We start from the raw sequence: 16,896 nt of genomic DNA, 5'->3' as shown, positions 1-16,896 counted from the left end.
TTGTCTTCTGTTATCACTTAGCCTACCCTCTAAATTCACTAGCCTCTCTATATACACCAGCATGTTTACACTAGCCGGTCTTCTGCATACAATAGCCTGTCTTCGATATACACTAGCCTATGTTCTGAATACACTAGCCCGTCTTCTGTCTTCTGTATGCCCTAGCCTGTCTTCTGTATACATTAGTCTCTCTGTATAAACTAGCATCTCTGTATAACCCAAACTGTCTTCTGTAAAAACTTGTCTCTCTTTATAGCCTGTCTAGCCTTTCTTCTGTACACACTAGCTTCTCTGTATACACTAACCAGGCTTCTATATACAATAGCTTCACTATATGCACTAGCCTCTCTGTATAATCTAGCCTCTCTATATACCCTAGATAGTGTTCTGCATACACTAGCCTCTCCGTAGAAGCCAGCCTTTATTCTGTATTCACTAGCCTTTCTTCTGCATGCTGTAGTCTTCTATATATACTAGCTTCTCTGTACACCCCTGCATCTCAGTCATACATTAAACCCTCTGTATACCACAGCCTGTCTTCTGTACCCACTAGACTCTCTGTATACACTACCCAGTCTTCTGTATAGAATTTCAGCTTTGATGTATACCCAAGCCTGTCTTCTGTATACACTAGCTTCTCTATATGCACTGTCCTTTCTGTATACACTCGACTCTCTCTATACACTAACCTCTCTATATACACTAACATCTTTGTATATACTAGCCTCTCTTTAAACTAGCCTCTCTGTGTTTACTCTAGCATCTCTGTATACTCAAGCCTATCTACATACACGAGTCTGTATTCTGTATTCACTAGCCTTTCTTCTGTATGCTGTAGTCTTCTATATATACCAGCTTCTCTGTACACCCTAGCACTGTAACAGTGCTAGGTTCCTGTGTTACAGAAACAGAACACCAGCAATAAGGTGTATACTGTGCAGGAGGCACACAACACCCACTCTAACTTCTGCACTGCAGATGCATGTATTGCAGAAATTGAACACCAGTAATAAAGGGTAGCTTCAGGTGTGTACTGTGCAGGAGGCACATAACACCCACAGTAACAGTGCTAGGTTCCCAAGCAGTAAAGACACTGTCCCTGCCTATCGTCCTCTTTCCCTGACCACCGCAACACACTGTACAAGGCCACCGCGCTGGCGGCCTTATATAGTGTGGGGTGTGTACTAAACCCCCCTGAGCTATAATTGGCCACAGAAATCCTGCCTGTGGTGAATTGTGGCTCTCCTCACAGAGGATGTTACATCTGTTCTTGTTATATAGAACCTATTATGCTCCTCGTAAACTTTTTCAGTTTGGCCGAACGGCCGGACGCAAGTTGCCCCTGGTTGCGGGAACATGGGGGGAGACATGATGCACATGTTTTGGAGATGCCCGAAGTTGATCCGCTACTGGACAGAGGTGACAGGAACCATTGATTGGGTGTTTGGAACCTCCACCAGGATGGAGGCGAAGTATTGTCTCCTGGGATTAGTTGAAGGAGTTGGAAACCCGGGAAGCAGCCAGATGGCAGTTCTGAGATGCCTATTTCAGGCAAGGAAACTGATTGCCCAACTCTGCTTAGCCTCCAATGTTGGCAATGACTTGGTTTTTGTCGCTTGTTTCCCAAGATGACCATGTTGGCGTTTGTCAAGATGGTTGAGAGTGCCCGAAGAGATCGCCTATGGCCCCATTATCTTGAAAGTGCCTGATCTTGTCTGATCTCATAGGCTAAGCATTGTCGGGCCTGATTAGTAACTGGATGGGAGACCAACTGGGAATACCAGGTGCCATAGGATTCTTTTTATGTTGTTGGCGTTGACATGGTTTTTTTTTTCCGCTTGTTTGCCAAGGTGATCATCTTGGCATTTGTCAAGAGGGCTGAGAGAGCCCAAAGAAATCTCCTACGGCCACATCCCCCTGAAAGCGCCCGATCTCATCTGATCTCAGAGGCTAAGCAGGGTCCGGCCTGGATAGTACCTAATTAAAGGTGATTAAAGATTCCTACGGATCTTTTTATATTGTTGGCTTTGACCTGTTTTTCTTTCGCTTGTTTCCCAAGGTGACCATTTTAGCATCAGTCAAGAGTTTTGAGTATGTCCCAAAGCGTTCGCCTGAGGTCACATCACCCTGAAAGCGCCCGATCTCAGAGGCTAAGCAGGGTCTGGTTCAGATGGGAGACCGCCATGGTCTATGTTGTTGGCGTTGACCTGTTTATTTTCACTTGTTTCCCAAGATAACCATCTTGGTATTTGTCAAGAGGGTTGAGAGTGTCTAAATAGAACACCTATGGCCACATCACCCTGAAAGCGCACAATCTGATCTCGGAGGCCTAGCAGTGTACGGCCTGGTTAATACCTTTATGGGAGACCATCTGTGAGTACCAGGTGCCGTAGGCTTCTTTTTATGTTGTTGGCGTTTACCTGTTTATTTTCGCTTGTTTCCCAAGGTGACCATCTTGGCGTTTAACAAGAGGGTTGAGAGTGCCCAAAGAGGTCACCTACGGCCCCATCACCCTGAAAGCGCCCAATCTCATCTGATCTCAGAGGCTAAACAGTGTCGAGCCTGGTTAGTACCTGGATGGGAGACCGCCTGGGAATACCAGGTGCCATAGGCTTCTTTTTATGTTGTTGGCTTTGAACTGTTTTTTTCGCTTGTTTCTCAAGGAGACCATCTTGGAGTTTGTCAAGAGGGTTGGGCGTGTCTTGAAGAGAACGCACAACACCCTGAAAGCGCCCAATCTCGTTTGGTCTCAGAGGCTAAGCAGGGTTGGGCCTGGTTTGTACCTGGATGGGAGACCGCCTGGGTTTTCCAGATGTCGCAGGCTTCTTTTTATGTTGTTGGCGTTGACATGGTTTTTTTTCGTGTCCAGAACCCTGGGGTTCTTCTGGGTCCCAAAGGCTAGTAAGGAGACATGGCATAGTGAAAAGGGAGGACGGGGGAAGAAGAGAGTGCAAAGACGGAGAGAGAGGAGGGGGGGGGATGGCGGCGAGGAAAAAAAGAAAAATAAAGACAAAAAGGGAGGGGGGGGGGAATGCCACCCAAGGCAGACATGGCCTACGTAGGTAAACGTTAGATGTTCAGTCGTTTTCTGGGACAGAGGCACTGCTCACCTCCTGAATGTAGTCTCGAGTACCAGTTAAATACCTCCAAGGCCTCCATGTAACACTAAATGCCTCGTCAGTGTTGTGAAGGGTGGCGGTCAATTCTTCCATCCGGAGAATATGATTGACTTTGGAATACCACAGCACCTTGGATGGGGGCTGAGGCTTCCTCCACAGTGTGGGAATGCAGGCCCGGGCGGCGTTCAGGAGTTTCATCGTGAGGGTTTTTTTGTATTTTCGAACAGGCGGTTTGGTCAAGTGTAGTAGGCACGCTGCTGGGTTGTCTGCGATATCTACATTTCTGAGAGTTTTTATAGTCCCGGTCACCTCCACCAAAAATGTCCTCAAGGCCGGGCATGCCCAGAAAATGTGTCCCATGGTCCCCGTATCTGAATTGCACCTCCAACAAACATCCGGGATCGATCTATTCATTTTATTTAGAAGGTATGGGACTCTATACCAGCGTGAGACTATCTTGTATCCTGATTCTTGATATTGGTTTGCGATGGAAGCTTTATGTACTAATGTCAGGATCTTCCCTATCTGTTGTGGGGTAAATGTGATGCCAAAGTCCCTCTCCCATTTGTGGATAAATGGTGGGGGTCGACTCCTCCTCCTGACTACTTAATAGGTTATAGAGGAGGGAGAGGGTGTGTCGCACAGGTTCCCTTTTGTGACAGATGGATTCATAGGGCGTCAGGTCTCTAGGAGTGTAGGGGGCCCTTTGTATGGCCAGAAGAAAGTGATGAAGTTGATAAGCACTAAACAAGTCAAGCGGAGGGTCAGAAAGCTCGCGACAGTTTGCGTGGTCGGAGCCCTCCCGAGGGCCACACCTCTCCCAGACGCTGTTTCCCCACCACTGTCAACTGTCGCAGTTTCTTGTTGGTAAATCCCGGTGGGAAGTCTGGATTACCTATAACCGGAGTCATGGGTGACGGCAGGGGAGCAATGTGTGTGCAGCGGAACAACCTCCGCACAACAGCCAACTTGGCTCACACTACGGGGTGATCTCTGAGGTCTTTTGGTGGGGAGGACAGGAGCCACGGGGAGGTCAATAGGGGAATGGATCCATCTTCAATCTCCATCTCCACCCACTATTTGTGTGGGTCATTACAATGCCAATCAACGACTCTCGCTAGCAGAGTCGCTCTGTAGTATTGTCTGAGATCTGGGAGACCCAGACCCCCCTTGTCCTTTGGTCTGGCAAGCAATTGCAAACGGGCTCTGGGCGGTTTGCGCGCCCAAATAAAGTCCCGGAGCAGCACCTGCAGTTGTCTGAAAAAAATTGGGGGTAACCGGATCGGTAATGTCTGGAACAAGTATAAGATCCGCGGGAGGGCCGTCATCTTGAATGCATTACAGCGCCCGAACCAGGTCAGTGTTAAAGCATGCCAGTTTCCCAAATCAGATTTCAGTCTATTCAGGAGAGGGACAAAATTAAGCGGGTACAATTGCGCCAAATCCGCTGCGATGTCAACGCCCAGGTAACGTATAGATTTTTCAGCTCAGTAGAATGGAAAAGCGGAGAGTAGCCTCTTGGCCTCACCATCCGGGACCGATATATTCAATACAGCCGACGGTGCAATTGATTTTATAGTTTGATAGGCTGCCGTATCGCCGGAGAGCCGCGAGTATATTGGGAAGCGAAATGTGTGGATTGGAGACGAAAAAATTTAGATCGTCAGCGTACGCCGCAATTTTGTGGTGTGCCGAGGGTTTGGATATGCCAGTAATATTCGGGTCATTCCGAATGTGACACATAAGTGGTTCCAGTGTCAAAATAAAAATTAGGGGAGACAGAGGGCACCCCTGCCTCGTCCCATTAGTGATGGGGAAAGAGTCCGAGCACTCTGAAAGCACCCAATCTCGTCTGATCTTGGAGGCTAAGAAGAGTCAGGCCTGTTTAGTACCTTGTGGGAGACCACCTGGGAATACCAGTTATTGTAGGCTTCTTTTTATGTTGTTGGCGTTGATTCGTTTTCTTTTTCCGCTTGTTTCCCAAGGTGATCATCTTGGCATTTGTCAAGAGGGCTGAGAGAGCCCAAAAAGTTCTCCTATGGCCACATCCCCCTGAAAGCGCCCAATCTCATCTGATCTCAGAGGCTAAGCAGGGTCCGGCCTGGATAGTACCTAATTAAAGGTGCCGTAGGAATCTTTTTATATTGTTGGCTTTGACCTGTTTTTCTTTCGCTTGTTTCCCAAGGTGACCATTTTAGCATCAGTCAAGAGTTTTGAGTATGTCCCAAAGCGTTCGCCTGAGGTCACATCACCCTGAAAGCGCCCGATCTCAGAGGCTAAGCAGGGTCTGGGTCAAATGGGAGACCGCCATGGTCTATGTTGTTGGCGTTGTCCTATTTTTTTTCACTTGTTTCCCAAGATAACCATCTTGGTATTTGTCAATAGGGTTGAGAGTGTCTAAATAGAACACCTATGGCCACATCACCCTGAAACGCACAATCTCATCTGATCTCGGAGGCCTAGCAGTGTACGGCCTGGTTAATACCTGTATGGGAGACCATCTGTGAATACCAGGTGCCGTAGGCTTCTTTTTATGTTGTTGGCGTTTACCTGTTTATTTTCGCTTGTTTCCCAAGGTTACAATCTTGGCGTTTAACAAGAGGGTTGAGAGTGCCCAAAGAGATCACCTATGGCCCCATCACCCTGAAAGCGCCCAATCTCATCTGATCTCAGAGGCTAAACAGTGTCGGGCCTGGTTAGTACCTGGATGGGAGACCGCCTGGGAATACCAGGTGCCATAGGCTTCTTTTTATGTTGTTGGCTTTGAACTGTTTTTTTCGCTTGTTTCTCAAGGCGACCATCTTGGCGTTTGTCAAGAGGGTTGGGCGTGTCTTGAAGAGAGCGCTTACGGCCACATCACCCTGAAAGCACCCGATCTCGTCTGATTTCAGAGGCTTAGCAGCGTCAGGCCTGGTTAGTACCTGGATGGGAGACTGCCTGGGAAGACCAGGTGACATAGAAGGATCTGGCCTGGTTAGTGTCTTGATTGGGAGATTGCCTGGGAATACCGGATGCCGTAGGATTCTTTTTATGTTGTTGGCTTTGACCTGTTTTTTTTCCCTTGTTTCCCAAGGTGACCATCTTGGCATTTGTCAAGAGGGTTGAGAGTGCACAAAGAAATTGCCTACGGGCACAACACCCTGAAAGCGCCCAATCTCGTTTGGTCTCAGAGGCTAAGCAGGGTTGGGCCTGGTTTGTACCTGGATGGGAGACCGCCTGGGTTTTCAAAATGCCGCAGGCTTCTTTTTATGTTGTTGGCGTTGACTTGTTTTTTTTGTTTGTTTCCCAAGGTGACCATCTTGGCGTTTGTCAAGAGGGTTGAGCGTGCATTTGATCTCAGAGGGTAAGCAGGGTTGGGACCTGGTTAGTACCTGGATGGGAGACCGCCTGGGATTTCTCGATGCCATAGGCTTTTTTTTTTACTTGTTGGCATTGACTTATTTTTTTTTTTTTGTTTTATTCTTTTATTAAGTAGAACAACATAAATATAACAGTCAACCATACAGCATGACCCAGGGTCACAATTACATGGTAACAAAAAATAGGCAGCCAAATAACTCTGGGTTCTCAGAGGGGAGTCCTACAGTTTCATGCAGAAAAGAGAGAAACCCCACCTCCGACATGTAGTACAGTATAACTAGTGCAGCTCCGTTCGGACAAATGTAATCATGGAAAACAACTGGGACCACAGCGAGCCAGCTTATCATGACCTACGTGAACCAGAGTACAATATGAGCCGGTCATGTCCAGAACCCTGGGGTTCTTCTGGGTCCCGAAGGCTAGTAAGGAGACAAGACATAGTCAAAAGGGAGGACGGGGGAAGAAGAGAGTGCAAAGACGGAGAGAGAGGAGGTGGGGGGATGGCGGCGGGGAAAAAAGAAAAATAAAGACAAAAAGGGATGGGGGGGGGAATGCCACCCAGGGCAGACATGGCCTACGTAGGTAAACGTTAGATGTTCAGTCGTTTTCTGGGACAGAGGCACTGCTCACCTCCCGAATGTAGTCTCGAGTACCAGTTAAATACCTCCAGGGCCTCCATGTAACACTAAATGCCTCTTCAGTGTTGTGAAGGGTGGCGGTCAATTCTTCCATCCGGAGAATATGATTGACTTTGGAATACCACAGCACCTTGGATGGGGGCTGAGGCTGCCTCCACAGTGCGGGAATGCAGGCCCGGGCGGCATTCAGGAGTTGCATCGTGAGGGTTTTTTTGTATTTTCGAACAGGCTGTTCGGTCAAGTGTAGTAGGCACGCTGCTGGGAACCCAAAAGTTCCTCAAGGCCGGGCATGCCCAGAAAAGGTGTCCCATGGACCCCGTATCTGAATTTCACCTCCAACAAACATCCGGGATTGATCTATCCATTTTATTCAGAAGGTATGGGACTCTATACCAGCGTGAGACTATCTTGTATCCCGATTCTTGATATTGGTTTGCGATGGAAGCTTTATGTACTAAGATCAGGATCTTCCCTATCTGTTGTGGGGTAAATGTGATGCCTAGGTCCCTCTCCCATTTGTGGATAAATGGTGGGGGTCGACTCCTCCTCCTGACTACTCAATAGGTTGTACAGGAGGGAGAGGGTGTGTCGCACCGGTTCCCTTTTGTGACAGATGGATTGATAGGGTGTCAGGTCTCTAGGAGTGTAGGGGGCCCTTTGTATGGCCAGAAGAAAGTGACGAAGTTGATAAGCACTAAACAAGTCAAGCGGAGGGTCAGAAAGCTCGGCGACAGTTTGCGTGGTCGGGAGCCCTCCCGAGGGCCACACCTCTCCCAGACGCTGTTTCCCCACCACTGTCAACTGTCGCAGTTTCTTGTTGGTAAATCCCGGTGGGAAGTCTGGATTACCTATAACCGGAGTCATTGGTGATGGCAGGGGAGCAATGTGTGTGCAGCGGAACAACCTCCACACAACAGCCAACGTAGCTCCCACTACGGGGTGACCTCTGAGGTCTTTTGGTAGGGAGGACAGGAGCCACGGGGAGGTCAATAGGGGAATGGATCCATCCTCAATCTCTATCTCCACCCACTGCTTGTGTGGGCCATTACAATGCCAATCAACGACTCTCGCTAGCAGAGTCACTCTGTAGTATTGTCTGAGATCTGGGAGACCCAGACCCCCCTTGTCCTTTGGTCTGGCAAGCAATTGCAAATGGGCTCTGGGCGGTTTGGGCGCCCAAATAAAGTCCCGGAGCAGCACCTGCAGTTGTCTGAAAAAAATTGGGGGTAACCAGATCGGTAATGTCTGGAACATGTATAAGATCCGCGGGAGGGCCGTCATTTTGAATGCATTACAGCGCCCGAACCAGGTCAGTGTTAAAGCATGCCAGTTTCCCAAATCAGATTTCAGTCTATCCAGGAGAGGGACAAAATTAAGCGGGTACAATTGCGCTAAATCCGCTGCGATGTCAACGCCCAGGTAACGTATAGATTTTTCAGCCCAGTAGAATGGAAAAGCGGAGCGGAGCCTCTTGGCCTCACCATCCGGGACCGATATATTCAATACAGTCGACTTGGCGCAATTGATTTTATAGTTTGATAGGCTGCCGTATCACTGTAGAGACGCAAGTATATTGGGAATGTGTGGATTGGAGACGGAAAAAATTAGATCGTCAGCGTGACACATAAGTGGTTCCAGTGTCAGAATAAAAATTAGGGGAGACAGAGGGCACCTCTGCCTCGTCCCATTAGTGATGGGGAAAGAGTCCGAGCACCACTCATTTACCCGTACCGCTGCCGACAGCATGGAGTAAAGCGACATTACCCAGCTCATCATGTTGGGGCCAAGACCTATATGTTCCAGGGTGGCCTGCATAAAGTGCCAGGCCACCCTGTCAAAGGCCTTCTCCGCGTCCGTTGACAACATAAGCAAGGGCCTTCCCTGTACATGCGCCACATGGATTAAATTGAGGACTCGGGCCATATTGTCTCTAGCTTCCGACTTATTTTTATTTTTTTTGCTTGTTTCCCAAGGTGACCATCTTGCCGTTTGTCAAGAGGGTTGAAAGTGCCTGAAGAGATTGCCTACGGGTACATCACCCTGAAAGCACCCAATCTCGTTTGATGTTGGAGGCTAAGGAGAGTCGGGCCTTGTTAGTACCTGGATGGGAGACCGCCTGGGAATACCAGGTGTCGTAGACTTCTTTTTATGTTGTTGGCGTTGACCTGTTTTTTTTTTCGCTTGTTTCCCAAAGTGACCATCTTGGTGTTTGTCAAGAGGGTTGAGAGTGCCTGAAGAGATTGCCTATGGCCACATCACTCTGAAAGCACCAAATCTCGTCTGATCTTGGAGGCTAAGAAGAGTCAGGCCTGGTTAGTACCTGCATGGGAGACCACCTGGGAATACCAGTTATTGTAGGCTTCTTTTTATGTTGTTGGCGTTGATTCGTTTTTTTTTTTTTTTGCTTGTTTCCCAAGGTGACCATCTTGGCATTTGTCAAGAGGGTTGAGAGTGCCCAAAGAGATCGCTTACAGCAGCATCACCCTGAAAGAGCCTTATCTCTTCTCTTCTCTGAGGCTAAGAAGGGTTGGGCCTAGTTAGTATCTGTATGGGAGATGGCGTTGGAATACCAGGTGCCGTATTCTTCTTTTTATGTTGCTGACATTGACCTGTGTTTTTTCGCTTGTATCTCAAGGTGACAATCTTGGCATTTGTCAAGAGGGTTGAGAATGCCCAAAGAGATTGCCTATGGGCACATAACCCTGAAAGCACCCGATCTCCTCTGATCTCAGAAGCTAAACAGGGTTGGGCCTTGCTAGTACCTGGATTGGAGACCACCTGGGAATACTAGGTGCTGTAGGCTTCTTTTTATGTTGTTGGCCTTGACCTGTTTTTTTTTTCACTTGTTTCCCAAGATGACCATCTTGGCGTTTGTCAGAAGGGAAATAGTAGAACTGAAAGGAGGGAGACGGGGAAAGAGAAGATTGGGGAAGGAAATGGCAGAAAAGGAAAAGAAGGGGTAAGGGGGTGTCGTGGGTATAGTGGATAGGATGGGGTCCCCTCCCAGGGAGCAAGAGATGCCCTCGGCTCACCAGCTCATCAGCTGTCCAACGATTGGAACAGCGATCTCCAACGATCACCATGAGCTTACTATGTCTTGCGGAGGTATTCTTCCGAAAAGCGAGAAGGGAAGTTAGTCAGGTGGGAAAGGTGAAAAAAACTATCCATCTCGGCGAGCGAGGGGCCAATTAACGGGTGAGTAGTCACACAGGGCTCCAATGGCCTCCCTGCCCAAGGCAGACCAGCCAGTGGAACCCGCGCCATCTCCTGCTCTAGCTTGACCCATAGCTTCAGTTCCCCATGCCGGTGTCTTATCACATATGGTCCCCCATCGGATAGTGTCTGCTGTGTACTGCGCATGCGCAGTACACAGCAACACCGATTCCGAAAATTGCCGAGCATGAACGGCGCCTGCACACTGAATCCAGGTTCTATCCCCACTATCCAAGTGGACATAGAGTAAGAATATAAAAGAGCCGAGCGCAGCGAGGCCAAGCCCGAAGCGTGGCGAGCGAAGCTCGCCTGCGAGGTGCCCTCTGATATTCACAACCCTATGTCCGCTTGGATGGTGGAGCTACCACCTCCACTCACCGCGCAGGCGCCGTTCAGCTTCAGAGATTTTCCGAAACCTCGTCTGCTCCGTACTGCGTGGACACTATATCATGGCCGGACAGTATATGGCAGAACACCGGCACCAGTCAACCACCGGTGTCATGTGCGTCGCTGTGTAATATAGAGCAGGGTCCAGGAAGCCAATACCTCCCCGCAATTTCGGTCGCAATAGCATTGCCCTACCAATACGCATATGTTTTCCGCGCCAGAGGAACTTGATAAAGATTGAGCGAACCGCATGAAAGAAAGTCTGGGGTATTTTGATAGGTAAGGCTTGTAGTAGATACAGAAGTCGTGGCATCGCGTTCATCTTCAACACATTACAGTGTCCGAACCATGACAGAGCTAGTGGGTCCCATCTTTTAAGGTCCGCTGTAAGCCCATAGGCTTCTTTTTATGTTGTTGGCTTTGACCTGTTTTTTTTGCTTGTTTCTCAAGGCGTTTGGCGTTTGTCAAGAGGGTTGGGCGTGTCTTGAAGAGAACGCTTATGGCCACATCAACCTGAAAGCACCCGATCTCGTCTGATTTCAGAGGCTAAGCAGCGTCAGGCCTGGTTAGTACCTGGATGGGAGACTGCCTGGGAAGACCAGGTGCCATAGAAGGATCTGGTCTGGTTAGTGTCTTGATTGGGAGATCGCCTGGGAATACTGGATGCCGTAGGCTTCTTTTTATGTTGTTGGCTTTGACCTGTATTTTTTAGCTTGTTTCCCAAGGTGACCATCTTGGCCTTTGTCAAGAGGCTTCAGAGTGCCCAAAGAGAGTGCCTACAGCCAAATCACCCTGAAAGAGCCCAATCTCATCTGATCTCGGAGGCTAAGTAGCGATGGGCCTGGTTAGTACCTGGATGGGAGACAGCTTGGGAATACCAGGTGCCGTAGGCTTCTCATTATGTTGTCGGGGTTGACCTGTTTTTTTTCCCTTGTTTCCCAAGGTGACCATCTTGGCATGTGTCAAGAGGGTTGACAGTGCACAAAGAAATTGCCTACGGGCACAACACCCTGAAAGCGCCCAATCTCTTTTGGTCTCAGAGGCTAAGCAGGGTTGGGCCTGGTTTGTACCTGGATGGGAGACCGCCTGGGTTTTCCAGATGTCGCAGGCTTCTTTTTATGTTGTTGGTGTTGACCTGTTTTTTTCGCTTGTTTCCCAAAGTGATCATCTTGGCATTTGTCAAGAGGGTTGAGAGTGCCTAAAGAGATCGCTTACAGCCGCATCACCCTGAAAGCACCCTATCTCTTCTGATCTCAGAGGCTAAGAAGGGTTGGGCCTAGTTAGTACTTGAATGGGAGACGGCCTTGGAATACCAGGTGCCGTATTCTTCTTTTTATGTTGTTGGCGTTGACCTGTTTTTTTTCGCTTGTTTCCCAGGGTGACTATCTTGGCATTTTTCAAGAGGGATGAGAGTGCACAAAGAAATTGCCTAGGAGCACAACACCCTGAAAGCGCCCAATCTCGTTTGGTCTCAGAGGCAAAGCAGGGTTGGGCCTGGTTTGTACCTGGATGGGAGACCGCCTGGGTTTTCCAGATGCCACAGGCTTCTTTTTATGTTGTTGGTGTTGACCTGTTTTTTTCGCTTGTTTCCCAAAGTGATCATCTTGGCATTTGTCAAGAGGGTTGAGAGTGCCTAAAGAGATCGCTTACAGCCGCATCACCCTGAAAGCACCCTATCTCTTCTGATCTCAGAGGCTAAGAAGGGTTGGGCCTAGTTAGGCCTTGGAATACCAGGTGCCGTATTCTTCTTTTTATGTTGTTGGCGTTGACCTGTTTTTTTTCGCTTGTTTCCCAGGGTTATTATCTTAGCATTTTTCAAGAGGGATGAGAGTGCCCAAAGAGATTGCCTATGGGCAAATCACCCTGAAAGCGTCCAATCTCTGCTGATCTCAGAGGGTAGAAAGGGTCGCGCCTTGTTAATACCTGGATGGGAGACCGCCTGGAAATACTAGGTGCGGTAGGCTTCTTTTTATGTTGTTGGCGTTGACTTGTTTTTTTTGTTTGTTTCCCAAGGTGACCATCTTGGCGTTTGTCAAGAGGGTTGAGCGTGCCTGAAAAAATCTACTATGGCTGCATCACCCTGAAAGAGCCAAATCTCATTTGATCTCAGAGGCTAAGCAGGGTTGGGACCTGGTTAGTACCTGGATGGGAGACCGCCTGGGATTTCTCGATGCCATAGGCTTTTTTTTTAAGTTGTTGGCATTGACTTATTTTTATTTTATTCTTTTATTAAGTATAAGTAGAACAACATGAATATAACAGTCAACCATACAGCATGACCCAGGGTCACAATTACATGGTAACAAAAAATAGGCAGCCAAATAACTCTGGGTTCTCAGAGGGGAGAAAAGAGAGAAACCCCACCTCAGACATGTAGTACAGTATAACTAATGCAGCTCCGTTCGGACAAATGTAATCATGGAGAACAACTGGGACCACACCGAGCCAGCTTATCATGACCTATGTGAACCAGAGTAAAATATGAGCCAGTCGTATCCAGGTGGCGGCAGGGAAAAAAAGAAAAATAAAGACAAAAAGGGAGGGGGGGGGGGGATGCCACCCAGGGTAGACATGGCCTACGTAGGTAAACGTTAGATGTTCGGTCATTTTCTGGGACAGGGGCGCTGCTCACCTCCCGAATGTAGTCTCAAGTACCAGTAAAATACCTCCAGGGCCTCCATGTAACACTAAATTCCTCTTCAGTGTTGTGAAGGGTGGCGGTCAATTCTTCCATCCGGAGAATATGATTGACTTTGGAATACCACAGCACCTTGGATGGGGGCTGAGGCTGCCTCCACAGTGTGGGAAAGCAGGCCCGGGCGGCGTTCAGGAGTTGCATCGTGAGGGTTTTTTTGTATTTTCGAACAGGCTGTTCGGTCAAGTGTAGAAGGCACGCTGCTGGGTTGTCTGTGATATCTAAATTTCTGAGAGTTTTTATCGTCCCGGTCACCTCCACCCAAAAGTTCCTCAAGGCCGGGCATGCCCAGAAAATGTGTCCCATGGTCACCGTATCTGAATTGCACCTCCAACAAACATCCAGAATCGATCTATTCATTTTATTCAGAAGGTATGGGACTCTATACCAGCGTGAGACTATCTTGTATCCTGATTCTTGATATTGGTTTGCGATGGAAGCTTTTTGTACTAATGTCAGGATCTTCCCTATCTGTTGTGGGGTAAATGTGATGCCAAAGTCCCTCTCCCATTTGTGGATAAATGGTGGGGTTGACTCCTCCTCCTGACTACTTAATAGGTTGTACAGGAGGGAGAGGATGTGTCGCACAGGTTCCTTTTTGTGACAGATGGATTCATAGGGCGTCAGGTCTCTAGGAGTGTAGGGGGCCCTTTGTATGGCCAGAAGAAAGTGACGAAGTTGATAAGTATTAAACAAGTCAAGCGGAGGGTCAGACACGTCTCCCAGACGCTGTTTCCCCACCACTGTCAACTGTCGCAGTTTCTTGTTGGTAAATCCCGGTGGGAAGTCTGGATTACCTATAACCGGAGTCATTGGTGACGGCAGGGGAGCAATGTGTGTGCAGCGGAACAACCTCCGCACAACAGCCAACGTAGCTCCCACTACGGGGTGATCTCTGAGGTCTTTTGGTAGGGAGGACAGGAGCCACGGGGAGGTCAATAGGGGAATGGATCCATCCTCAATCTCCATCTCCACCCACTGCTTGTGTGGGCCATTACAATGCCAATCAACGACTCTCGCTAGCAGAGTCGCTCTGTAGTATTGTCTCAGATCTGGGAGACCCAGACCCCCCTTGTCCTTTGGTCTGGCAAGCAATTGCAAACGGGCTCTGGGCGGCTTGCGCGCCCAAATAAAGTCCCGGAGCAGCAGCTGCAGTTGTCTGAAAAAAATTGGGTGTAACCGGATCGGTAATGTCTGGAACAAGTATAAGATCCGCGGGAGGGCCGTCATTTTGAATGCATTACAGCGCCCGAACCAGGTCAGTGTTAAAGCATGCCAGTTTCCCAAATCAGATTTCAGTCTATTCAGGAGAGGGACAAAAATAAGCAGGTACAATTGCGCCAAATCCGCTGCGATGTCAACGCCCAGGTACCATATAGATTTTTCAGCTCAGTAGAATGGAAAAGCGGAGCGTAGCCTCTTGGCCTCACCATCCGGGACCGATATATTCAATACAGCCGATGGTGCAAATGATTTTATAGTTTGATAGGCTGCCGTATCGCCGGAGAGCCGCGAGTATATTGGGAAGCGAAATGTGTGGATTGGAGACGAAAAAAATTAGATCGTCAGCGTACGCCGCAATTTTGTGGTGTGCCGAGGGTTTGGATATGCCAGTAATATTCGGGTCATTCCGAACGTGACACATAAGTGGTTCCAGTGTCAGAATAAAAATTAGGGGAGACAGAGGGCACCCTTGCCTCATCCCATTAGTGATGGGGAAAGAGTCCGAGCACTCTGAAAGCACCCAATCTCGTCTGATCTTGGAGGCTAAGAAGAGTCAGGCCTGGTTAGTACCTGGATGGGAGGCCACCTGGGAATACCAGTTATTGTAGGCTTCTTTTTATGTTGTTGGCGTTGATTCGTTTTTTTTTTTCGCTTGTTTCCCAAGGTGACCATCTTGGCATTTGTCAAGAGGGTTGAGAGTGCCCAAAGTGTTCGCTTACAGCAGCATCACCCTGAAAGAGCCCTATCTCTTCTCATCTCTGAGGCTAAGAAGGGTTGGGCCTAGTTAGTCCCTGGATGGGAGATGGCTTTGGAATACCAGGTGCCGTAGTCTTCTTTTTATGTTGTTGACATTGACCTGTTTTTTTTCCGCTTGTTTCCCAAGGTGACTATCTTGGCATTTGTCAAGAGGGTTGAGAGTGCCCAAAGAGATTGCCTATGGGCACATAAGCCTGAAAGCGCCCGATCTCCTCTGATCTCAGAGGCTAAACAGGGTCGGGCCTTGCTAGTACCTGGATTGGAGACCACCTGGAGAGCACCTGTCAATACTAGGTGCTGAAGGCTTCTTTTTATGTTGTTGGCGTTGACTTGTTTTTTTTTTTGTTTGTTTACCAAGGTGACCATCTTGGTGTTTGTCAAGAGGGTTGAGAGTGCCTGAAGAGCTCGCCTATGGCCACATAACCCTGAAAGCACCAGATCTCGTCTGATCTCAGAGACTAAACAGGGTCGGGCCTTGTTAATACCTGGATGGGAGACCACCTGGGAATACTAGGTGCTGTAGACTTCTTCTCATGTTGTTGGCGTTGACTTGATTTTTTTGTTTGTTTCCTAAGGTGACCATATTGGCTTTAGTCAAGGTTGAGAGTGCCTGAAGAAATCTCCTACGGCCACACCACCCTGAAAGACTCCAATCTCATCTGATCTCAGAGGCTAAGCAGGGTTGGGACCAGTTTAGTACCTGGATGGGAGACCGCCTGGGATTTCCAGATGCCATAGGCTTCTTTTTATGTTGTTGCCGTTGACCTATTTTTTTCCGCTTGTTTCCAAGGTGACCATCTTGGTGTTTGTCAAGAGAGTTGAGAGTGCCTGAAGATATTGGCTACGGCCACATCACCCTGAATCTGTTCCATCTCGTCTGATCTTGGAGGCTAAGCAGGGCCTGGTTAATGCCTGGATGGGAGACCGCCTGGGAATACCAGGTGTCGTAGGCTTCTTTTTTTTTTCAAATATAATTTTTTCTCCAAATAGGGGAAGACCGTCCCCCGAGTACATAACGCAACAGAGAAATACAGAGCAAAAAGCAGCTGAAAAATACTTGATACAGGTATATTCGCAACTGTGAGTCTGCCTTCCATCAATCACAATGATTCGAGGCACAGATAAAGTACTGTACCAAGATCCAGGGTCACACAAACCCCAGGTCCCTCCGGCATAATCCATCCAGAGGGGGGTGTGGGGCCGTCATTCCCAATTTTCCAGTTTTTCCAAAAGAGAGAGGGGGTGGAGGGGGTGAGAGATAGGGGAGGAAGGCAGAAAAGAGAAGGGTTGAAAGATCAGAAAAGGAGAAGACGGGACGAGACACGATGGCAGCCACTGTCCAAGGGGCCAGTCAAGGAAAGCTCAGAGCACTAAGGCGACAGCAGGCGACATCCTTCCAGCGAGAATATAAAGGTATTCCAGATGTCCCAGGTTTGTTTAAAAAATTCTTGTTTACCTTGTGATGTGAGGATCAAGTCCTCCATTTTTTTTAATGTCCTCTATT

General features: G+C 48.5%; 8 pseudogenes; all 8 read left to right on the top strand.

Moving 5' to 3' along the window:
• Positions 1-2,495: 2,495 nt before the first annotated feature.
• Positions 2,496-2,614, top strand: LOC143932425 (5S ribosomal RNA; annotated as a pseudogene).
• A 3,130-nt stretch (positions 2,615-5,744) lies between these two features.
• On the top strand, positions 5,745-5,863 carry LOC143932386 (5S ribosomal RNA; annotated as a pseudogene).
• A 3,276-nt stretch (positions 5,864-9,139) lies between these two features.
• LOC143931907 (5S ribosomal RNA) lies at positions 9,140-9,258 on the top strand (annotated as a pseudogene).
• A 101-nt stretch (positions 9,259-9,359) lies between these two features.
• Positions 9,360-9,478, top strand: LOC143931591 (5S ribosomal RNA; annotated as a pseudogene).
• A 323-nt stretch (positions 9,479-9,801) lies between these two features.
• LOC143931094 (5S ribosomal RNA) lies at positions 9,802-9,920 on the top strand (annotated as a pseudogene).
• Positions 9,921-11,212: 1,292 nt separating this feature from the next.
• LOC143932044 (5S ribosomal RNA) lies at positions 11,213-11,331 on the top strand (annotated as a pseudogene).
• A 160-nt stretch (positions 11,332-11,491) lies between these two features.
• Positions 11,492-11,610, top strand: LOC143931328 (5S ribosomal RNA; annotated as a pseudogene).
• Positions 11,611-15,799: 4,189 nt separating this feature from the next.
• LOC143931398 (5S ribosomal RNA) lies at positions 15,800-15,918 on the top strand (annotated as a pseudogene).
• The last annotated feature ends 978 nt before the right edge of the window (positions 15,919-16,896 follow it).

Source organism: Lithobates pipiens, unplaced genomic scaffold, assembly GCF_037356315.1.
Source record: "Lithobates pipiens isolate NorthernLeopardFrog02 unplaced genomic scaffold, aLitPip1_a1.2 Scaffold_25, whole genome shotgun sequence".
Classification (NCBI taxonomy): domain Eukaryota; kingdom Metazoa; phylum Chordata; class Amphibia; order Anura; family Ranidae; genus Lithobates; species Lithobates pipiens.
The sequence above is the reverse complement of the archived record's forward strand: the minus strand, read 5'-3'. Positions and strand labels throughout refer to the sequence as shown.